The sequence below is a fragment of the Notamacropus eugenii genome, chromosome 5 (genome assembly GCF_028372415.1).
Source record: "Notamacropus eugenii isolate mMacEug1 chromosome 5, mMacEug1.pri_v2, whole genome shotgun sequence".
Taxonomy (NCBI): domain Eukaryota; kingdom Metazoa; phylum Chordata; class Mammalia; order Diprotodontia; family Macropodidae; genus Notamacropus; species Notamacropus eugenii.
Genome location: NC_092876.1, coordinates 355,035,149 through 355,058,102, shown reverse-complemented (window position 1 = coordinate 355,058,102; position 22,954 = coordinate 355,035,149). Strand labels below are relative to the sequence as shown.

At 39.1% G+C, this 22,954-nt stretch overlaps 1 long non-coding RNA gene across 1 annotated transcript; it reads left to right on the top strand.

Annotated features, from left to right (window-relative positions):
• The first annotated feature begins 5,148 nt into the window (after positions 1-5,148).
• On the top strand, positions 5,149-9,764 carry LOC140509263 (uncharacterized). The gene is made up of 2 exons (XR_011968613.1): positions 5,149-5,452; positions 9,554-9,764. It is a non-coding gene; the product is annotated as an uncharacterized lncRNA (long non-coding RNA).
• Positions 9,765-22,954: the final 13,190 nt, after the last annotated feature.

The following is a 22,954-nucleotide window of genomic DNA, read 5'->3' as shown; positions in this document are numbered from 1 at the left end:
TAATGCTTATTATTTTATGGAAAGTTCCATTTATTTCTATGCTTCCCAGGGTTTTTAATAGGAAGGGGTGTTGGGATTGGAAGCTCAATTCCGTGTGGACGGTCTCGGGCGGGTAAAAGTGGGACTTCTAAATCTTAGAGTCTTACGAGGCCCTCCATGAACAGCGGGGATTCGAGAAGGTCAGACTGAGCTAGCTCGGCTAGCTCGGGTATTTCCGCCTCTCCCCGGGAGATACGTGATGGGTGGAGTCTCCCTGCCCTCGAGGTCATCCCGGATTGGAGCACACCTAGTTACCTAACAGCACGGTATTGAGATGCAAACTGTGTGGCTGAAGATTAAGTAGGATTGAGGAAGCCTAAAAGCTCTCTTAGCACGTGTGGAGCCAAAGAGGATAGTAGGGCTCCGCTTCTTTTCTTTCCTCTCTCCCCTCCCCCTCTCTCCCCGCTTGTACTTCTACTTCCAATCCCTTAAGATCTTTGCCTCCTTGGGAGATTTTCCCTCTTCCTCCTAAGGAAGAATTCTCCTGCATTTGTAACCAGACCCTGTAATAAAGCTCAACCCCTGTTCGACTCTGGAACATCCTTTCTCTCATACGTTTATCCGGTTTGGCCAACCGAAGACCTGGGACAGGTAAGAAAGACTCGGATAGCCCAATACAGGCCTCTAGGCTTGGCAAAGGGGTGTTATATTTTCTCAGAAGCTTTTTATGCATCTACTGAGATGATCATATGGTTTCTGTTACTTTTGTTGTTGATATGATCAATAATGCTGACAGTTTTCCTAATATTCAACCAGCCCTGCTTTCCTGGTGTCAATCCTACTTGATCATAATGCATTATTATCATGATAAGTTGCTGTATTCTTTATACTAATATCTTATTTAAATTTTTTACATCTATATTCATTATAAAAATTGGTCGATAATTTTCTTTCTCTGTTTTGACTTTTCCTGGGTTATGTATCAGAACCCTATTTGTATCATAAAAAGAATTTAGTAGGACCCCTGTTTTAGCAGTTTTCCCAAACAGTCTATATAGTATTAGAATTAACTCTTCTTTAAATATTGATAGAATTCACTTATAAATCCATTGGGCCTTGGAGGTTTTTTCCTAGGGAGTTCATTGACGATTTGTTCAATTTCTTTTTCTGAGATGGGATTATTTTAGTTTTCAACTTCCTCTTCTGTTAATCTGGGAAATTTATATGTTTTAAAGTATTCATCTATCTCACTTAGATTGTCAAATTTATGGGCATACAGTTGGGCAAAGTAATTTCTAATTGTTGTTTTAATTTCCTCCTCCTTGGAGATGAGTTCACCTTTTCATTTTTGATATTGACAATTTGATTTTCTTCTTTTTTTAATCAAATTGACCAAAAAGATATCAATTTTATTGACTTTTTCATAAAACTAACGCTTAGTTTTATTTATTAGTTCAATAGTTTTCTTAATTTCAATTTTGTTAATCTCTTCTTTGGCTTTCAGTATTTGTAATTTGGTATTTACTTGGGGATTTTCAATTTGTTCTGTTTCTAACTTTTTCAGTCTCATGCCTAATTCATTGATTTCCTCTTTCTCTGTTTTATTCATGTAGGCATTCAATGATATAAAATTTCTCCTAAGAACTGCTTTTGCAGCATCCAATAAGTTTTGGAGGTTGTCTCATCATTGTCATTGTCTTGAATGAAGTTATTGATTATTTCTATGATCTGTTGTTTAACCCACTCATTCTTTAGGATTAGATTATTTAGTTTCCTATTAATTTTTGATCTGTCAATCCTTGGTCTTTTATTACATATAATTTTATTGCACTAAGATCTGAGAAGGATGCATTGATTATCTCTGTCTTTCTGCACTGGATTGTGAGATTCGTATGCCCTAGTACATGGTCAATTTTTGTATATATGCCATGTACTGCTGAGAAAAAGCAATTCCTTTCTATCCCCATTCAGTTTTCTTCAGAGATTCATCGTATCTACCTTATCCAGAGTTCTATTCACCTCCTTAACTTCTTTCTTTTTTATTTTGAGGTTAGATTTATCAAATTCAGAAAGAAGAAGACTATGCCCCCCCACTAGTATAGCTTTGCTGTATATTTCTTCCTAAAATTCTCTTACCTTTTTCAAGAATTTGGATGCTATGTCACTTGGTGCATATATGTTTAGTATGATATTGCTTCATTGTCTGTGGTGCCATTTAGCAGGATATAGTTTCCTTACTTATCTCTTTTGATTAGATCTATTTCTGCTTTTGCTTTGTCTGAGATTAGGATTGCTACCTCTGCTTTTTTTTAGATCAGCTGAAGCATAGTATATTCTGCTCCAACCTTTTACCTTTACCCTTTGAGTATCCCTGTTTCAAATGTGTTTCTTGTAAACAACATATTGTTGGATTATGATTTTTATTCCATTCTCCTATCTGCCTCCATTTTATGGGAGAGTTCATCCCACTCACATTCACAGTTGTGATTACTATCTGTTTCTTTCCCTCCATCCTATTTCCTCCAGTTTATGTTTTTAGTTTTCCTGTCTCCCTTCCTCTCCACAAAAGAATTTTAATTTTTGACCACCAACTCCTTCAGTCTTCCCTCCTTTCTATCAGCCCCCCTCCCTTTTCTTTCCCCTTTCCCCTCCTCCTGTCTATAGGGCTAGTTAGATTTCTATACTTAACTGATTTTGTTGTTTCCTCCTTGAACCAAATCAGATGAGAGCAGATTTCAAACAGTGCTCATCTTCCTCCCCTCTTTCCCTCTACTGTAATACGCTTTTGTGCCTCTTCATGTGATGTGATTTGCCTTTCTCTGCCTCCTCATTTTCACCTCTTCTGTTACAGTCCCTTCACATCCTTAAATCATATCTTCATCATCACATCATTTAATTTATACCCACTCCTGCTACCTGTGTATATCTCTTTTAAATATCATAATAAATATACAATTCTCAAGATTAACAGGTATCATCTTCCCTTATAAGGATGTAAACAGTTTGCCCATATTGAATAATAAGTTATTTCTTTTTCCCTTCTTGTCTTTGTATGACTCTCTTGACTTGTATTTTATAGATCAAATTTCCTATTGAGCTCTCACCTTTTCATCAGGAAGGTCTGGAAATTCCTTATTTCACTGAATGTCCATCATCTTGCCTGAAATATTATATTCAGTTTTGCTGGGTAACTATCCTTGGTTGTAGTCCAAGCTCCTTTGCCTTATAAAGTATTATATTCCATTCCCTCCAATCTTTTAATGTAGAAGCTATAAGGTCCTGTGTGACCCTGACTGTAGTTCCTCAATATTTGAATTGTTTCTTTCTGATTGCTTGCAGTATTTTCTTCTTAATTTGATAGTTTTGTAATTTGGCAACAATATTCCTTGGTGTTTTCAGTTTGGAATATCTTTCAGGAGGTGATCAGTGGATTGTTTCAATGATATTTTGCCTTCTGCATCTAAGACCTCAGGGCAGCTCTCCTTGATTATTTCTTGGAAGATATTGTCCAGGCTCTTTTTTTCATCATGGCTTTCTGACAGACCAATAATTCTTAGATTTTCTCTCCTGGATCTATAATCCAGGTCACTTCTTTTTCCAATGATTTATTTTACATTTTCTTCTATTTTTTTCATTCTTTAGATTCTGTTTGACTGATTCTTGATGTCTCATAGAATCATTAGCTTCTACTTGTCCAATTCTCATTTTTAATAGATTGTTTCCTTCTGTTAACTTTTGCATCTCCTTTTCCATTTGTCCAACTATTCCAGTTAGGTTTTGTATCTCTTTATTCATTTCTGCAGTTTTCTTTTTAAATTCTTCCATGAATTTTTTTTTCATATTTTTAAAATCATTAGTCAATTTCTCTTCTGCCTCTCTAATTTAGGCTTTTAAAATCCTTCTTGAGCTCTTCCAAGAATGCTTGTTGGGCTTGAGGTCAGTTCATATTCCCTTCTACGGTTTCAGATGGGAGTGCAGTCTCAGTGCTGATCTCTTCAGTATTCTTGTTTTGGCCCTTGTCCCCATAGTAAGATTCTATGGTTTTTTCTTTTCTGGTTTGCTTTTTGGTCACAATGATTGCCTTTTTCCTGGCTTTTAGAGTGGATCTCTGCTTCTGGGGCATAGGGGGCTCTGCTCCACAGTTCTTGTGCTTAGAACTTGAGGTTTTGTGTATTATGGCCTCTGTTTCTTTCAGCTAGAAGCTGTAATGCTGCAGCTTACCTGGTGCTGAGCTGGTTGGTGTGCCAAAGCACTGGCTAGGTGAAGTCTTTCTAAGTTTCACCAGAGTTACCCTGGAAGTTCAATGGCTGATGAACCCCAATCTGTGCTGGTGTCTGTCCAATTCCCCTGGCTATTCTAAGGCATGCCTGGGGTCCTGCTGTTGGAGTTTATGAACTCCACCCCCTGGAGCTCAGGATCTCCTCTTACTTCACTGAGGTGTGGCTATCTGGGACAGTTCCAGTTCTGCACTGATACCCTTCATCCACAGCAAGAGAGCCCCCCCTTTTTGATTTTCTTAGTGTCTTAAGCTAAGAGACTGTTTACCCCTTCAGCTGATTCCCACTATTCCAGGATTTTTCCTGGGGAAATATTCTCTGAGTTTTTCAAGGTCAATAAGGGGAGGGGGAGGGCATTTACAGATCACTCTGTCATCTTGGCTCCCAGAAGTTCAAATGGGTGACTTGCAGACATTTAATCTGTGAGCCCATAGTGTCAGGAGTGACTGCTGTGGTTACCTAGGGTTCTTCACTTCTCTCTCACTCAGTTCCACTGGACTCCTATCCTGGCCTGATATGTTTGAGAATCTGCACTGCTGCCTTTGCTTCAGACTGCCTGGCGCTTCCTGATCAGCTTTGCTATGGCAGGGTCTGAACTCCTTCACAGCCCCGTGTTACAAATTCTTCCTGTCAGCCTCCCAAGCTGTCCTGGGCTGAAAATCTGCCACACTGTCTCCTAGTGGATTCTGCCACTCTAAAATTTGTCCAGATTTTCTTTTTAGAATTATCTGAATGAGTTTGTCTTAGAGCTTAGTTACATCGGATAACACTAGGCCCCTGCCTAAGGGCTCTCTTCTGGACCCTCCTAGCTTAAGACTGAATATCAATAGTAACTGTTGCTATTGCCCTCCCAGCCTGATTTCTTTCTTTTTCTTTGCCTTATTAAAGGGGCTATCCCGTGGCTGCTTCTTAAACAGGCCTATTCAATGAATGGGTATTACCTCACCCTAAGTGAGTACCTGAATAAACCTTGTACTAAAGGGGCCAAGGTGTCCCAGTGCATCCTGAGTCATCTCCAGTCAACCTGATGAATATCTGGTCACTGAATTCAGATGACTGTGGAGGAGAAGTGAAGATGGTGAACTTGTATAGCCCTGCCTCACTCAAAACAAAGTCAAGTGCAAGTCATGTCATCATTTCTCTGATGGCCTGGTCTTCTTCAGCAAGGAAGGATGAACACAACACAACACAACAAGGTGAGTGCTAGCTCTCACTCCACCATCTTGGCTCTACCCTAGGTAGTTCTTTTCTACCAAACGACCTAATAAATTTCTTTGTAAAACTATTTCAGATTTGGGGATTTGTTCCCACAAACAACAAAACTATCTCTTTCATTAAATATGTAGATAACAACCTATTTGTATATATGTAAGCAAAATCATGAATATATTCATGTCAATCCCCAGTTTCAGTCATTAAATCATGGTGTTTAGTCAGTCAATAAACATGTAGGGCAACTAGGTGACACTGCATAAAGTGTTGGTTCTGAAGTCAGAAAGACTCCTCTTCCTGAGTTCAAATCTGGTCTCAGATGCTAACTAGCTGTGTGACCCTAGGCAAGTCACTTAATCCTGTTTGCCTCAATTCCTCAGCTTTATGGCAAAGCACTCCAGTATCTTTGCCAAAAGCATGGGAGCAAGCACACAGCCCTGTTTCACTCCACTGGTGACATAATTATGTCAAAATTTGGTTGCCCAGAGAAGGTCATCAATATTGTATGTCAATTTCATGATGGCATATTTGCCCGGGTTCTGGATAGTAGACAAAGCTCTCTTGCCTTTCACTCACCAGTGGAGTGAAACAGGGCTATGTGCTTGCTCCCATGGTTTTTAGCACAATGTTTTCAGCCATGTTGTCAAATGTTTTCATTGAGGAGGGATACAAAATCAAGGTCAACTACTATACTGGTGGTAACTTCTTCAATTTGAAAAGACTACAAGCCAAGACCAAAGTGGAGGGAGGTTTGGTGCATGATTTTCTGCTTGCAGATGATTGTGCACTCAAGAAACCTCTTAAGCTGAGATGCAACAATTTACTGATCAATTCTCTGCCGCCTGTACTAATTTTGGTCTAATAATTAACACAAAGAAAACACAGGTGCTCTATCAGTCACAACCACATCATCCATGTGTGAAACCATTGGCTGCAACAAATGGAGAAGTTTTGAATGCTATGGATAAGTTCACTTACCTTGGTAGTGTACTTTCCAGGGAGGTGCACATTAACAATGAGGTTGACATACGCGTTGCCAGAGCTAGCTCAGTGTTTGGGAGCCTCCAAAGAAATGTGTGGGAGAAAGAGGTTTTAGACTGACTACCAAATTGAAGCCATTCAATTGAATGTGTTGATCTCATTGTTGGATGCCTGTGAAACATAGACAGTCTACCAGTGCCTTCCCAGAAAATTGAATTGCTACCATTTGAACTGTCTTAGGAAGATTCTGAGGATCACCTGGAAGGATAAGGTATCAGACACTGAAGTCTTTGCTCAAACTAAACTGCCAAGCATTCAAATTATTCATCAGAGAGTGCAACTCCAATAGCCTGGCCATGTTGTTTGAATGCAAAATGTGCGCTTGCCAAAAAGACTATTTTATGGTGAACTTGCATGGGGCAGGCAATCACATCTTGGTCAGAAGATGTGATGCAAGGACACTCTAAAGATCTCTCTCAAGAACTTTGGAATTGATTGTGTGACATGGGAGGCACTGGCACAGGACCACTCAACATGGTGTGCCCAGAACTGAGACAGCACAAAGGAAATGTAAGATGCGTATATTTGGAGTAACCATCCCAAATATTCACACAGACTATCTGTGCCCAATCTGTGGTAGAGCATTCTGAGCTTGTATTGGTCTGATCAGTCACAGTTGGACACACTGAAATTTTACTTTATCATGGTGATGTCATTTTGGTCCTCTTTGAAAACAAAGGACAACAACCACCATAATTTTGAGGAAGGCAGTTTCATTTGAGTGATGAGATTGGAAGCAAGATTACAAAGGACTGAGGAGTGAGAAAATAAAAAATGGAGAAAACATATTGACAGCTTTTTTCTAGGAATTTAACTGTGGAAGAGGAGGGATATAGGACAGTAGCTTGTGGGGACAGTAGGATCAAATAAGTGTTCTTTTAAGGGTGGGGTAGACATGAGCATGTTTGTAATCAGCATAAGAAGCATATTTGTAAGCAACAATAAAGAAGACAATAGATAGGAAAAGAGTGAATATTAGAGAGAGAAGAAAGAGGAATATATTGGGAGGAATTTGGGAAGAGATAGGATCAAGGGTGCCCATATTCCCCAGTCAGCCCTGGTGATAAGAAGAATCACTTCTTCAATGGAGACAAAAATAAAGAAAGAATGGCGTCCGATATAAAGGCCACCTTCCCCTTCACCCCGCCCCCAATAGCAACATGTTATAATGATAGAGTGCTAAACCTGGTTTCAGGAAATTTTGATTTCAAATTCTGTCTCTAAGACTCACCAGTCATCTTACAAGGGATAAATCATTTAAATTTTCTAAGGTAATAATTCCTGTCATACTTTCTTCACAGAGTTATTATGAGACTCAAATAAGATAATTATTGTGAAGCTCTTTGCAAGATTTAAAGTACTGTATAAGTGTCTTTTTAAATATTATTGCTTGCTTTATTATTTTAGTAATAAAAATTATTACTTGCTTTTATCTCCAGTAAGAGTTGAACTATGTTTTTTCTTTAATATCAGTGTTATTGGAGAAGAAAGATGATGGATTTGATATTACAGATGGATTTGTTCTTACAGAAGTGAGACAAGAGCTTTTCTGACTGCTACCCCTTGATACTCAGCCTGATGGCTTGGCGTCATGATAACTCATCTCAACAGCTTTGTAAAAGCTGTCCAGACTACAGAGTGAATATGCTGCTAGGATTCTGTTTTGATTAACTTTCCAGCATTCTGTCATAGGATATACTTTTTTATATGTGGGTGTATGAAATGAAGTACACATTGTCTGTGATGTGTTTGAAGATTTCCCATCATTCAAAAACTGTACATTACTGAGTTTATCCCAGATGGCAAGTTTAATGCACATTCTGCGGACATAGAAAAACATTCAGAGACTTTCATTTCAAAATCAGTTGTTTACCATTCTTCAAATCAGGGTTAGTTGGTAGATAAATGATTACACAACAGTGCACGTTTGCAGAACTATTCACAGTCTCTATTTCCCTCTCTCTTTTCCCTCTGCCTAGGTTGCTAATGGGAAAATAAGGTTCTTAATCATCTTCCCTCAATAGCCCCACTGTAGCCAAGACCAATGGCTCCCAAACAATGTTTTTCTTGATTGGGTTTTGGAACAGGCCCATCGTCCAGATCTTTGTGAACATAGCAGTTAATTGGCTCATTAGAGAGATGTAGGATTAGTTGTTCTACCTCTCTGTTTGTTTTACTTAGGAAGAACAAGAAGATGGAGAGAAATCAATCAAGACATAAGAATTGAAGTAGGAGGGCAGTCTGGGAAAAGGTAGGACAGGCAAGCACAGGTTGTGGGAGAAAGTAGTGGATTTTGGAGAACCCCAGGCACACCCGTTAATTAGAGAAGTGGGCTGAAGGCACCTCATTAAGCACACAATGTAATCCTTGGCTGACTCCTGACAGCTTAGACTTCTTATGAGAAGAGAGGTTGGTAAAGGATTCAGAAGTCTGAAATTTCCACATTAGGTGCCTGGCTATTTCCAATTATTTCAAATCCATTTGTCCAGAATTAAGAAGGAAACAGATAGGCTTTGTTCTAAGCTCCCATTGCTTTCCCTAATAAAATTCCCAATCTGGGAAGGTCTCTGACAAAAATGAAAAGTTAAGGAGCCTAGAAAATTATCTCTGAGGTCTAGAATGATCCCCCCAAACCAGAGTCATAGTTAGGATTAGGCAAGCCTACTGAAATTCAATGGGTACAAAAATTTAACACTTTCAGTACTCCAACAGATTTCTATACTTAATACCTAGTAAGCAAGAATGATTAATTAAAATGGGAACTCTATCAGATAGGCCATACTGTTTATAAAATCCATGGATAGAGTGTAAAACACGGAATCAGCAAAATTTAGTTTTAAATCCTGCCTGTAACATTCATCAACCATGTTATAAGAAACAAATCATATAACCTTCTTGAACCTTAGTTTTCCCTTCTGTAAAATAGGAATACCAATTCTTATAATACCTATTTCACAGGGTTGTTGTCAGCCTCAAGTAAGATAATGATTGTGAAGCATTATGCCAACTTTAAATTGTCTGTTCTTTTTATAATTTCTCTGTAGGAAGAATTGAACTGTGACTTCCTTATTGTCATTATTAAAGAAGAAAGATGGTGGATTTGTTGTACTTTTTGCACCTACAATGGAGTGACCAGAGCTACAGTGATGGCTACCCCTTTGGTACTCAATCTGATAGCCTGTTTTTGTGCCATAGCTGAGGGACTGTAGCAACTACTTTCCTGTCTTTCTCATGAATAAATTTATTTTTTCTTAATTAGTTCTTTAACTTATTTATTTGAGGGTCTATTTCATGCTGTTTGTTCAAGATGTCAATATCTCTGCCCATGATTCCATCTCTAAGACTATTAGCCTTCATGCCATAGGAGAAAAAGCGGTGAACTTTCTTTATGTCCAGGCGCTGTATCTTACTGGCTGTATGGCATGGCACAGTTCATTTAAACTCTTTTCATCACATCCTGCTCTGCTGTCCATTATGTCACTTGGAGATAGTCAATGTAAGAACAAAGAGACTTCACAGACATCTTTCTTTTTCTCCTATAGCACTTTGTTCTGAGAGCAGTAAGATATTGCCCCATGGAACTCAAGGTGCTTTGTGCTAGCAATTGGAGCAATGTAGAGTGGAGTGAGATGATATGAATTCAAATCCTGATTCTGCTATTCACCACCCACATTTTCACTTCACCCATGAAGTGATTTGACCTCTTCATTAATTGGATTCTTCCATTAGAGCACAATGGAAGGTTGCAAAGGATGTTGAATTACATGACCTTGAAGTACTTTTCCTTCTCTAAATCCATGATCTTGTTATCTCTAATGGGTTAGTAGAAGAAAATGCAGTCGGCATTGGACCTAAAGTTGGTAAAACATACCTACCATAGTTCAGGAATAAGAAAAAGAAGGAAGGTCTCCTTTCATATTGTCAACCATTTACCAAAGGTTTGGTCCAAAGAAACAAGTAATCAGCTTCGCCCTTAACTGAAGTTCCCCCTAAGAACAAACAGAATGGGGTTCACCTTACCAAAGATTTGATCAAACAATAAATAGAATCAGGCTGTACATGTGTTATAAAATGCCTATATATTCTCATTAAGCTAGAGAATCAGGCATTTCATGGAAGTCAGAAAATAATTTGGAACGCAGAGTAAACAAACTGAAGGAAAACTTTGATACACTTAGAGCAATACCAACTCAGGATGCCTATGTCAACCAAAATTATAGTCTCCATATCTGTTACACGAGAAAGGAATTTCTTAATAGGATAGATTGTGATTACAATGAGACAAGAGAAGTATCAAAGTGCCAATTGAAATTGTATATCCAATCAAGGGGATGCCTATCAACTGGAGAATGGTTGAATAAATTATGGTATATGAATGCAATGGGATATTATTGCTCTATAAGAAATGATGAACAGGAAGACTTCAGACAGACTTGGAAAGACTTATGTGATCTTATGCTGAGGGAAAGAAGCAGAACCAGAACTCTGTACACAATAACCACAGTGTACAAGGACGTTTTCTAGTAGACTTAGAACTTCATTGCAATGCAAGGACTTAAAAAATTCCCAGTGATCTTTTAAGGCAAAATGCCTTCCACATCCAGAGAAAGAACTATGGAATTCAATTGCAGATCATAGCAGATCATTTTCTTTTTTATTACAGTTTGGTTTGTTACATGATTTCTCCCATTCATTTTAATTCTTCTATATAACATGACTATGGTGAAAATGTATTTAATAGGATGTATGCGTAGAACCTAAATAAAATTGTGTGCTATCTCAGGGAGGGAGAGAGAAGTGGGAGGGAGAGAGGAGGAGGAGAGAGGGAAAGAAAAATTCTATTGTATGGTAGTAATTGTGGAACACTGAAAATAAATAAATTTAAAAAATTTAAAAGAAATTGTATATCCAGGATGTCTGTGGGTTTTTTTAAATCATTAACATGACTATGTCTATATCATCTATCTAACTATATGTATGTGTGTGAATATATATGTATATACACATACACATATATTATAATATAGCATAACATGTGTCCATAAAATACCAAGACAAGAAAAGTCCCATTATTCAAGATAGTGTCCAGTTCAGGGAACCTTGTCCTTGGTAGCCATAAACAGAAGGGTGCTCCTGATCAGTTTCATCTGGTCTTGTAGTTGCCGACATAGGAAAGAGCATTTTTGGTTTACTCAGAGAGCAAAGCAAAGCATGCCCATTATGCCAGAACATGCAAAGTATTATTGTAGATTAAGCTAAGAGGGGGCCAAAAATATCTTTCTCCTAATTGGCCAATCCAGGTTTTAGGCTTTTCTCAGGTAATTGTGGGCAGCGACATCCAAGTTGAGAGTCTATTGAATTCAAGCAGTAAGCAAAGGCCCCAAGCATCTTTCATTGTGGGTGTCTTTGAGAGCACAAATTGCCATGACTAATAACTTCCATCTTATTCTCTACATGAAAGTCACTTATGGATTTTTCCAAAGTCCAAAACTGAATCACGATTAAAACAACAAAAAGATTACAAACCTATCAGGAATTTTTTTTTTTGCATGTTTGCCATTTAGCTGCTGCCAAATACAGCATCCTGTTTTTCCCACAATGTTAAGCTCAAAGACACCTTCCAATAGATTTAAACTCCTAAGTAATGAACAAATACAATCAGGCTGCTCAATGAGTTTTAGAATTTTGTTGTCATAGCTAATGTGGAAATTCGTTTTGCATGGTTATCCATATTTGTAATGGGTTTTGTTTTTCTTATCTTCTCAGTAAGTGCAGGAGTGGGAAACAGAGAGCAAGGAGGGAATTTGGGATTGAAAATAAAAATAAAATTGAATTTAAAAAATAATTTTATTGTCACAGAGGAACAAAAGCCCAAATATCTTATCACCATGTACTCTTTTGGCCTCTAACTTAGGAAGTTAGGAAGCCAGATACAACAATGAAGGTCCTGGAATTCCAGGGCATTAGAAGAAAGTATTTGGTAATAACCATAGTTCATATTCATATTACTCTTTACAATTTGGTTATATCCATTGCAGCCTTTCACTGGAGTCCAACCTTGCATAGGAGCAACTATGGAGACAGAGATACTATCTCTAAATTTCACAAGTCATCGATGTCATGAAAACTAAGGTTTTCTCAAGAAATTCAAAAGAAAAGAGGAAGGGAAACCTGATAAGAAGTAGAAAGGTAGGGTTGCCCTCCATCTGGACATCATGCAGATGTTGCACAGTCAAGCTTTTGCATCCATCATAAAGATTCTGACAGCTACTAGTCAGAGGCTGTCCCTGGATTGGCAAGATCATATCTTTACCTATTGAAGACAGAAGGATGATAAATGGGATGAACTTTATCCTTTCTTCTTTACTCAGAATTAAGAAGAATGCTTTTCAGTCATTTTTCAGTCATGTCTGACTTTGTGACCCCATTTGGGGTTTTCTTGACAAAGATACTGGGATGATTTGCCATTTCCTTTTCCAGTTCATTTTACAAATGAAGAAACTGAGGCAAACAGGGTTAAGTGATTTGCCAAGTGTTACCCAGCTAGTAAGTATCTGAGGCCAGATTTGAACTCATGAAGATGAGTCTTCCTAATTCCAAGTCAATGATCTATCCATTGTGCCAATGAGTAGGGAAAGCAGCCCTGCTGTTGCAGCCAGAAGCATTTGCATCACCTGCTGTTACTTCTAACAAATTGTACAGGTCAGTCCTTTCAAATTCCCCTTCTCCTGCTATTGTATTTCTTATTACTTCTACATATAAGAAATTAATAGGCACTAACCCTTATCTTGTATTTGATGCCAGCAATAAGGGTAAACATTGGGAATCTAGGTAGTTCTAGGTAAAGGTGGAACACACATCCAGCACCTTGCATCGGACACAGAAAAACTTCATAGAAATAACTGTATTCTCCCTAGAGAGAGGAGTCATAAACCTGGGGGAGCTAATCTGATACAGTTTGTCTTAGCCATCTTAAGGTGATAAACGAGAAATAATGAGCAGAGAGAAATTAGGAACCCGATAAGAATCAAAGAAATTTCGCCTAGCCTAGAAATTGAGATGTTTTGTGAGAGAGAGAGAGACAGAAGAGGCTTTTATGGGACATTTCATTAGAACCTGCATTTCCTCCCCCTCAGTCTCTGAATTCACCTTTTTTAATATATGAAGGGACATCCTCCCTATACAAGTTATAAATGAAAACCTTCTATTAGTTTCCCTTACTTCTTGTTATTTGCAATTATACCACTTTACAGATAAGAGATGTGATAACTTGCCCAAAGTTGCAGAGCTAATAAATGTTAGACCTAGAATTTTAATCCATGCCTTCTGACTCTTAGTCCTATGTTCCTCTTATGAGGCTGAATAGCTAATTACATTATGGGATTATTAATTGAATAGGGGGAGTAGAGGCAGGCACACCTGGTTCTTTTGATACCAAAAAAGACCACAAATAGCAGCGGGTAGTAATAATTTTATCATTCTTTAGTAGGGCACAGAAAGTACAGAGAACAAGCAGCATTGGAGGGGATTGGGGGCAGTACAGAGATAGACAGCATGGGCATTGGGATGAGGTGGTAGAAGGAAATAGGGAGCATGTGGAAGAGAGTAAGGAGAGGAAAAGGCACAGAACCATTTCTGTAACCATAGACTGGAGTTGGGAGCACTTGAATGGTATGGACTCCGAGTCTGGGGTTACATTTTTATAGGGTTTTGGTGAAATATAGACTAACTTTTATTTGTGCCATTTTGGGGTTGATTAACATATTCACATCATCTAAAAGTTATCAGAAACATTTGGTATTCTGGTTTTATTGCAACTGTCTGGAACTTATCTGAAGCTTACAGACCATGGGCAGTTAGGAGGACCAAAGGACCCTTACAATAAAGCTTAGCTGGCCTCCCTTGATTTAGCACATAGCCTTGGGATATGAGTTAATTTATGAGACAGTTTGGAAGTAATGTTGTGCCCCTTTGATATATGAGTTATATCAAGGTTCCCCTTTGCAATATTACTTCCTCTTTGTTACTTTATACTGGCTACTTATAAACTTACTATACAAACTAGGAAGGAGAGGTGGTCAAGGGACAGGAACAAGGTACAATTTTAATACATTGGAAATGCTAAAAACAAGTCCAAAGCTTCCTTATTCCCATTATTGATAAGTGACATTTGTGTAACACTTAAATGTTTCTAAGTCTTCATCTCCTTTGAGCCTTCTAATGCCCTATGAACGACCCTTACTGGATAGTCTCATCTCCCTTCTCTTCCCTTCCCTTCCCTTTCATGCATTACCATGCTCATTTTCTGGATAAGAAACTGTAGCAGGGTCACATAATGAGTTAAGTGTCAAAAGAGGGATTTGAACCTAGGTCTTCATGACTCCAAGTTCAGCACTTGTTAACTGAGTCATGCTGATACTTTATGTTGAATAATTCCCACATGGAAGCATTCTCAACCAGTAGAAGAGGGACATTGTCCACTTCTCAGTAGGCTAGACAAGCCTGGGTTGAATACACCTGAAGGCAAGCTCATGCCCCTTCCTCCCCCTGGAATTGAGCTCATCCTAAGGGCAGCAGGATAGAGTAGTGGATGAGGTTCCAGGACAGGAGTCAAGAAGACTCATCTTCATGAGTTGAAATGTAGCCTCAGACACTTACTAGCTGTCTGACCCTGGACAAGTCAGGACTTAATCCTGTTTGCCTCAGTTTCTTCATCTGTAAAATGAACTGAAGAAAAAAATGCCAAACCACTCCAGCATCTTTGCCAAGAAAATCCCAAATGACGTCATGAAGAGTTGGACATGACTGAAAATGATTGAATAATATCAAAAACTAAGCTTATTGTATTTTAAATGCTCTCTCACAGAGTGACTTCAGAAAGAAATTAAAGGTTAGAGTGTTCCCCTCTGTGGTGACTTCTAAGTCTAATTTCCCGTTAGTCCCTCAATCCCATAGAATACCAAGATTTCTTTTTTTCTTTAACAAGGCCCAATGAGGGAGTTTCTGGTCTGAACTTGTAAGTACCAGTACCAAGTGTCCCCTTCTCTTTAGCTTACAGCCATAGAAAACTTCCTGGGTTAAATAATTTGTCCATTGTCATACAGCCGCTATGTGTCTGGGCTTGAACTTGGGTGAACAGAACTATAGGCGTATAGATCCAGGACTAGAAGGGACCTTAGAGACCATCTGGACCAACCCATTCGTTTTACAAGTAATTAACTAGAGCCCAAGGAAATTAAGCAACTTGCTTACAGTTACCTAGGCAGTCAATTTCAGAGACAGGATTGTAACCCTCGTCCTCTGACTCCAAATTCAGTATTCATTCCACTGTGGAATGGAATGAGATGTAATAAGCATTTATTAAGCATTTACTGTGTACTAGGCACTGTGCTAAATGTTTCACAAAGATTATCTCATTGGATCCAGACAACAATCCTGGGAGGGAGGTGCTATTATTATGCCCATTTTACATTGAGGAAAGTGAGACAGACAGGTTAAGTGACTTGCCCCGGGTTACATAGCTTGTAAGAGTTTGACATGGCATTTAAACTCAATTCTTCCTGACTGCAGGCCCAATACTCTATCCACGATGCCATACTATCTCTCATTCCCAAAGAAAGCCAAGATAGTAGAATAGAAATGCTTAGCTTTTAAGTCTAACAAACTTGGTTCTAGTCAGTTTAATAATGAGTTGTAAATTTTGTTGCTTTTCAGGAAAGCTTCTATCCAACTCTAGGCCATCCCATGTCATCCTCCGCATAGGGTCAGGAATTTCAGCCACAGCCTTTGGTGAGAACTTCATGATGTTACACTGGAGGGCAACATGGTATATGGCTGGGCCAAGGGCAGAACTGTGCACTTCTCAGTGTACAAGGAAAAGACACTTGTCTGAAACAAAATAAACACTACTCCAGATTGCATTGTCATCTACTGACCCCAAGGCTGAATCTTGGACTACAGCATCATGTTATTATGCTAAATTGGTCTTCCCTATCTCCTACTTAGCCTGTCACTGGAAACAGACAAATCAGGAGCCCCTACAAAGGAGCATAGGCAGCTAGGTGGTACAGTGGATAAAGTGCAGTGCAGTCAGGAAGACTCATCATAAATTCAAATCTGGCCTCAGACGCTTACTAACTATGTGACCCTGGGCAAGTCACTTATTTGTCCCAATTTTCTCATCTATTAAATGAGCTGGAGAAGGAAATGGCAAAGTATTCCAGTATCTTTGCCAAAAGAATTCCAAATAGGGGTCACGAAGAGTCAGATATAACCAAGCAACAAAGGAGCATCAGTGGTTTTTCTGTAAGTCAAACTGACCTCTGAGAAAGAGGCATAGTATTAAAATGATACCCAGTCAATAAGAAATTATCCATTTATTCCAGGAATTTTGATAACTATTCAGGAAAGTATGATCCCTTCCATCAAGGTGCTCACATTTGAATGGGGGAGAGAACATGTAGACCACTATGTAAAGATACAAGTAGTGAAAATGGAAGGCAATCTCAGAAGAAAGTAGCAAGGAATTAGAGATGCTCCCTTCAGAAAGTAGAATTTGAGTTCAGTCTTGAAGAAAGTGAGACACACCAAGAAGCAAAGATGAGGAGGGAGAGTGCTTCAGTATGGGGGAAGAGAGGACAGTGGGGCAGCCAGTTCAAAGGAATTGAGACAGCTAGGGACAGCAAGAAGGTCAATGGTTTTGGATTGTAGAGTATGTAGAGGAGCGATACAAAGTAAGAAGAGTGGGAAGGTAAAAGGGGGCAGGTTGTGAAGGACTTAAAAAACCAAACACAGAGCAGTTAAATGACACTTTGGATAGAGCACCAGCCATGGAGTCAGGAAGACCCGAGTTCAAATGTGACCTCAGACACTGACACTTGCTGGCTGTATGTAAAAGCAAGCACCCTGACGTACACAGGGGAGCCTGTGATCACAGGTTCTTTAATCTGTTTTTCTGAAAGGAAAGGCAACTTTTAAGGGGTTAACCGTCTCCTTCAATCAAGCACATATATATCATTCACTAATAGAGAAAAATACAGGAAGAGAAATAAAGACCACCAGACAGGCTGTCTAAGCATACGCAAGGCATATATCACAGACCAACAGACAGGTCCAGCTGTCTGACCATAGTTACCAGAGAGGCAAGCACCAATATCTGGGTTTTCAAAGTTGGGGGACTCAATGGCTACCCAGAGTCTCATGTGGTCAAACAACCTTCTTCCAATCAGTAACCCCAGAGTAAAACCTCACCTCAGAGTATTTATACACTTTTTAGGGTCAGAGGGCATCACGATCCTTGAGAACCAGTGCCTCATTACCAAAAGATGTGGGCCTTCCTACAAATCTTCCCAAATCAAACTCCCCTTAGTGGGCAGGCCCATTAATGGATAGGAAAGATCTTCTTTAATCACATTATTCAATCAGAGGCACTTGATTATACTAAAACAAAAAATGCATTATCAATAGACTGCGTGACCCTGGGCAAGTCACTTAATCCCAATTGCCTCACCTCCCCCAAAAACAGCCAAATAGAGGATTTTCTGACTGACTCTGGAGGGAAGGGGGGTATTTAGATCCCTGCTTTAGGGTAGTTGCTTCGGCAGTTTCAGGTGGATTAGAGACATCTGAGGCAAAGTATCCACTCAGAAGGACATTTCAATAGTCCAGGTGAGGAATGCTAGGATCCTGCACTAAGGTGATAGGTGTGTGAATGGAAAGAAAAAAGGGATGCACAGGATAGCTGCTGTGAAGGTGGAAGCAGCAAGTCTTGGCAATGCTTTGGGTCTATGGGGTAAGCACAAATGAGAAGCTAGGGGTGATGCCATGTTTGTGAATCGGAGTGATTAACTCACAATTGTGATGTCGACGATAATAACTGTTCACATTTATATCACATTTTTATAATGCTTACGTGCATTGTCTCCACTGATTTTTCTGAATACTCTCATGCTGGATGTGCTGACTTTACTCTCCAAAGCTATTCTCATTTTGCTCGTTTCAATCCCGTCCAACTCTATGACCCCATTTGGAGTTTTCTTGTCAAAGACACTGGAGTGGTTTACCATTTCCTTCTCCAGCTCATTTTTACAGGTGAAGGAAGTGAGCAAATAGAGTTAAGTGACTTGCCCAAGGTCACACAGCTAGTAAGTGTCTGAGGCTGGCTTTGAACTCAGGTCTTCCTGACCTAGGCCTTCTTTCTAAAGAGAAGTAAAAGGGTGATTGAGGGACCTGGGTTTTAGACCACGTTCTGACACTAAATATTTCTGCAAGCTTTGCCAAGCCTCCCCTGTCTGAGCCTTAATTTGCTTACTTGTAATCTAAAGGACTAGTATGACATAATCACTCAGGTCTTTCCCATATGGAAATTGGTGGTTCCCTTTAAAGCTTTAAGGTTTTTGTATTATGTTTCTACATTTGTTTAGTATTTCTAGTTGCCTATGAAACTGTATTAGTGATCCTGAGATGTAGCTACGCTACTATTAATTTTTATTTATCTATGATTCATAAAATTACATCCCCCTCAGCATCCATAACGAATGATCACAAAACATTTGTAAAAATGGACCAAGGAAGCAGCCTTCCCCAATTCCAAAATATTCTAATCCTAAGTTACTAGCTCAGCAAGGGAGGCATATTTTAAAAGTTTTGCTTGCAATGTGTCCTACAGATTGGCACATTAGAGCTCTGCTGGGCAAGCATAGACAGGAAATTCCAAGTGACTGGTCAGAATTATTTTACAAGCAGATGGTTGTTTTGTTGTGTTTTGTTCTGTTTTGTTTGGGCCTAGGGAATCCCGTGGGACATGAAGAGGTTGGAAAGAAAAGAGATTCACTTGCCTTTGTGCCAGGCAGAGATCACAGTGTTCCATCTAGGTGCAGGAATTTGATAATGTGCTCCCACAAAAAATTTTGAGCTGATCAGCTACACAGCTCAGAATACTGCCTGTCCCTGACAGGGGCACCAAAGGAGGGGTCATGAGTTTGCATGGTAGTTACCCTCCATGACATCAACCATAAAAAGTTAAAGATGTACTTCAAATAGCCTTTGTTTACCTTACTTAGCATTTTCAAATGAAACATTAAATGAACTTTCCTACCCCCAAAATATATACATATGTGTGTGTATCTTAGCTCCTTTGATAATGTCTCATTCGAGAATGCTTAGTAAAATCAGTTTAAAGAGTATATGGCAAGATAGCTAACTTAGCGAAGTCATCCCAGTGGCATACAAAGTTATAAATGGTGGAAGGAATACAAACAGAAGAAAAATGGAAGAGATTTGCAGGAAACATTTTAGCATATTATTTTCTCCATTAAAGATGGTAGGACTACCATACTTGTACCCTAACACTACAGTCCTTGAAGTTCTTACAAAGGAGTAGAAATAGCATCAAAGAGAACAGAGATGGGGAAAGTGGCCATATTGAACCAAAATATAGAGAGATTTATGCTGGAGACAACACAATTGTGAGGGCATAAAGGAACCACTGTGTAAGGTATCTTAAGGAGAGGAAAATACCAAAGGCCTATGTAATGGAGGTCTGGTGCATGCTCAGAGTGACTCAGATGGCATCTTTCTACATGGAGGAGGCTAAGTGATCTGCTTTGGACCAAAGCACCGCTATGGATCAGGAATAGATATTCTGTAACTAGTTCTGTCCATCTAGCTCTGTGGTGAAGAGGAGGTTCTTTAAAGGAAGTAACCAAGAGGCCATAGACAGCTACTGTCATCTCTATTTCATTGTCTTCAGTTGTGTTCTGGTGCTATGGCTCCTTGGTTCACAGTACCTGGTGAGAGGAGAGAAACAGTACCTATGAGGAGAGAAAACTTGAGGGGCTTCTCCTCACCAAGGTCAGTGGTCTTGAGAAACAAACCTTGGGTCCTTGGCTTCTGTATTTATTCTTTTCCCTCCCACAAGAAGGGAGTAGAGTGTCCAACCTTTTGAGTTTCAAAAGTTGAGGAAAATAAGCCGCACGAATCTTGGAGTTAGATTCTAGGCCAGTTTTTGCAGCCTGAGGTACAACAAGTGAGTTTTGGAAGTCACTTTCTGGACCAAAATTAGCAGAAACTGCTATGAGGAATTGCCTTTGCTTACATCACATGAGGATGGACGTTGGTAGGACAGATACTATATAGGAACTGAGCTTAGCTTTCATCCTGCCCCCACAGGTGGGACAGGAAATAATATGCTTAATGGTACTGGGGGAAAGTCATAACTTTATCCTTGCTATGACTTCAAAGAAAATATCCTTTTGCAAACTAAAAGAAGTGAAGTTGTTCAATGGAGGTGGGGTGCTGGTCACAGACCTCTAACAATGGGGGTAGCAGCTGCTGGAGGCTTAAGCCAATAACGTTAGAGAAGAGAGCAACTCAATCCCTCAGGTACCTTGAACCCTGATACATAGATGAAGCAAACTGCCTGTAGAAGAGTGAGCCAGAACAACCCCACTATACACAGAAAATATCGCAGAAGTAATTAATACTGAAAAAAGTGACAGGATATCAATAACTCCCAAATATACATGCTTACTCTCTCATCCATAGGCAATCTTTTGTTGGAGTCACAAATATACAAATCAGGGGCATCTGTGATAAGGTTTGTGGTAGGGAACATTCAACACCACATCTTTACCGACTCACATTCAAATGAAAAATATAGAAACTATAAAATTCCATTGTACTTATTGTTTGTTGATGATTATGAGAAAAGCATTCATTTCTGGGACACAAAATGCCTCCTGATAGGTTCTTTTACAGCAAAATATTTCCCATCCATACATCAAGTTCATTTAAGATCCTTTGGAAAATATAGCAACAGAAATGACCCTGTTGAATTATCTTCTGATAAAAACATCCAGTAAGTTATAAAACAGAGAAATGTAAGCTCACCAAAGGTATTCTCCACAGTGACGGAAAAGCTCCAGCGCAGAGTAGAGGTTGAGGAAAGATTCCCTTGGGATGGTAAGATTCTCTAGATGTTCCTGTTTTCAAACAGTGTTATGTTAATTTTATCAAGCCCTGGAACAGAGGAGTTTGACCTGTCTATCCACACAGGAACCATTAAGTGGATAACATTATCTATAGTCCAGATTTCAACACTCATTTAGGGAGGTGTCCTCTAGAGCTTGTCCAATAGTATGTATATCTGGGACAGATGATGAAGTGGACAATGAACTGGGCCCAGAACTGACAAGGAGAAGAACAGTAGACTGCATTGCTTTCAGTAAATTGCAGAACTTTTTTATTGACCTTAAGCTTCACATGAAAGCAAAAGTCCATCTTCTGAGAATAAAAATTTTACTGATGTTGGTTACTCTGTGGCCATGAGAAGTGTAATACACCTGCTGAAGGAAAGCTAATATAGGTAGCACATGTAGGCCAATGGGATGATGTACTACTGGTGTGAGCAGACTGCAATGTATGTATAACCAATAAGGAGAACAAAAATAAACAAATAAAAAGAACTAGAGGAAATAGTATCAACCAGGACGTATACAGCAGGTACAGAGAAGGAAGAGAAGACGAGCTGGTCATACGACAAGGGCAGGGGTAAGAAGTAAACAGGCCACAGTGTTCTACTGGTAACATGGTCAGTGTGTTAGAGGAAGTGGAGAAGGCCTCCTCCAGTGCTGGCAAACTTTTGTGTTGAACATAGACAAGAGCAACATGGGATGGACATACATACACATGTGTATGTGTATATAAACATTCATGTACATCACATACTACACATACACATATACATATGAATGCCTATTTACAAATACATGTGTGTGTATGTGTGTGTGTGAGACAGAGAGAAAGAGATGTATCAAACTCATGACCCACAGGCAGTAACATTAAAATGTAATTGGGAAATATTAATAAAATAAATAAAAATACAATAAAACACAGATAATATTAGTAAGTGATTTTTCAAGTCCACAGGGATCCATAAGAAAAGTTTCATAGCCCCCTTATTTCTGTTTGAATTTGATTCCACTGGTGTGTGGTATACGTATATATGCATAAATATACCCATGTCTATCCATATATGGGGCATCTAGGTGGTACAGTGGATAGAGCACCAGGTCTGGAGTCAGGAAAATTCATCTTGCCACATTCAAATCTAACTTCAGATACTTATTAGCTATATGTCCCTGGGCAAGTCACCTAACCCTTTTTACCTCAGTTTTCTCATCTAAAAAGTGAACTGGAGAAGGAAATGGCAAACCACTCAAAGATCTTTGCCAAGATAAGCCCAAATAGGATCTCAAAGAGTCAGACACAACTGAAATGATTAGACAACAACTAAATAGACATGTGCACTATGTCCCTGTCTATCCTAATAGAATGTCAACTCCTTAAAGGAAAGATGGCTCCTTTCTTCCTCTTTGTATCTGTAGCCCATTATATATGAGTAAATTGTATATAGTCCTTTAAAATACTGCTTGTTGTTTAGTTGA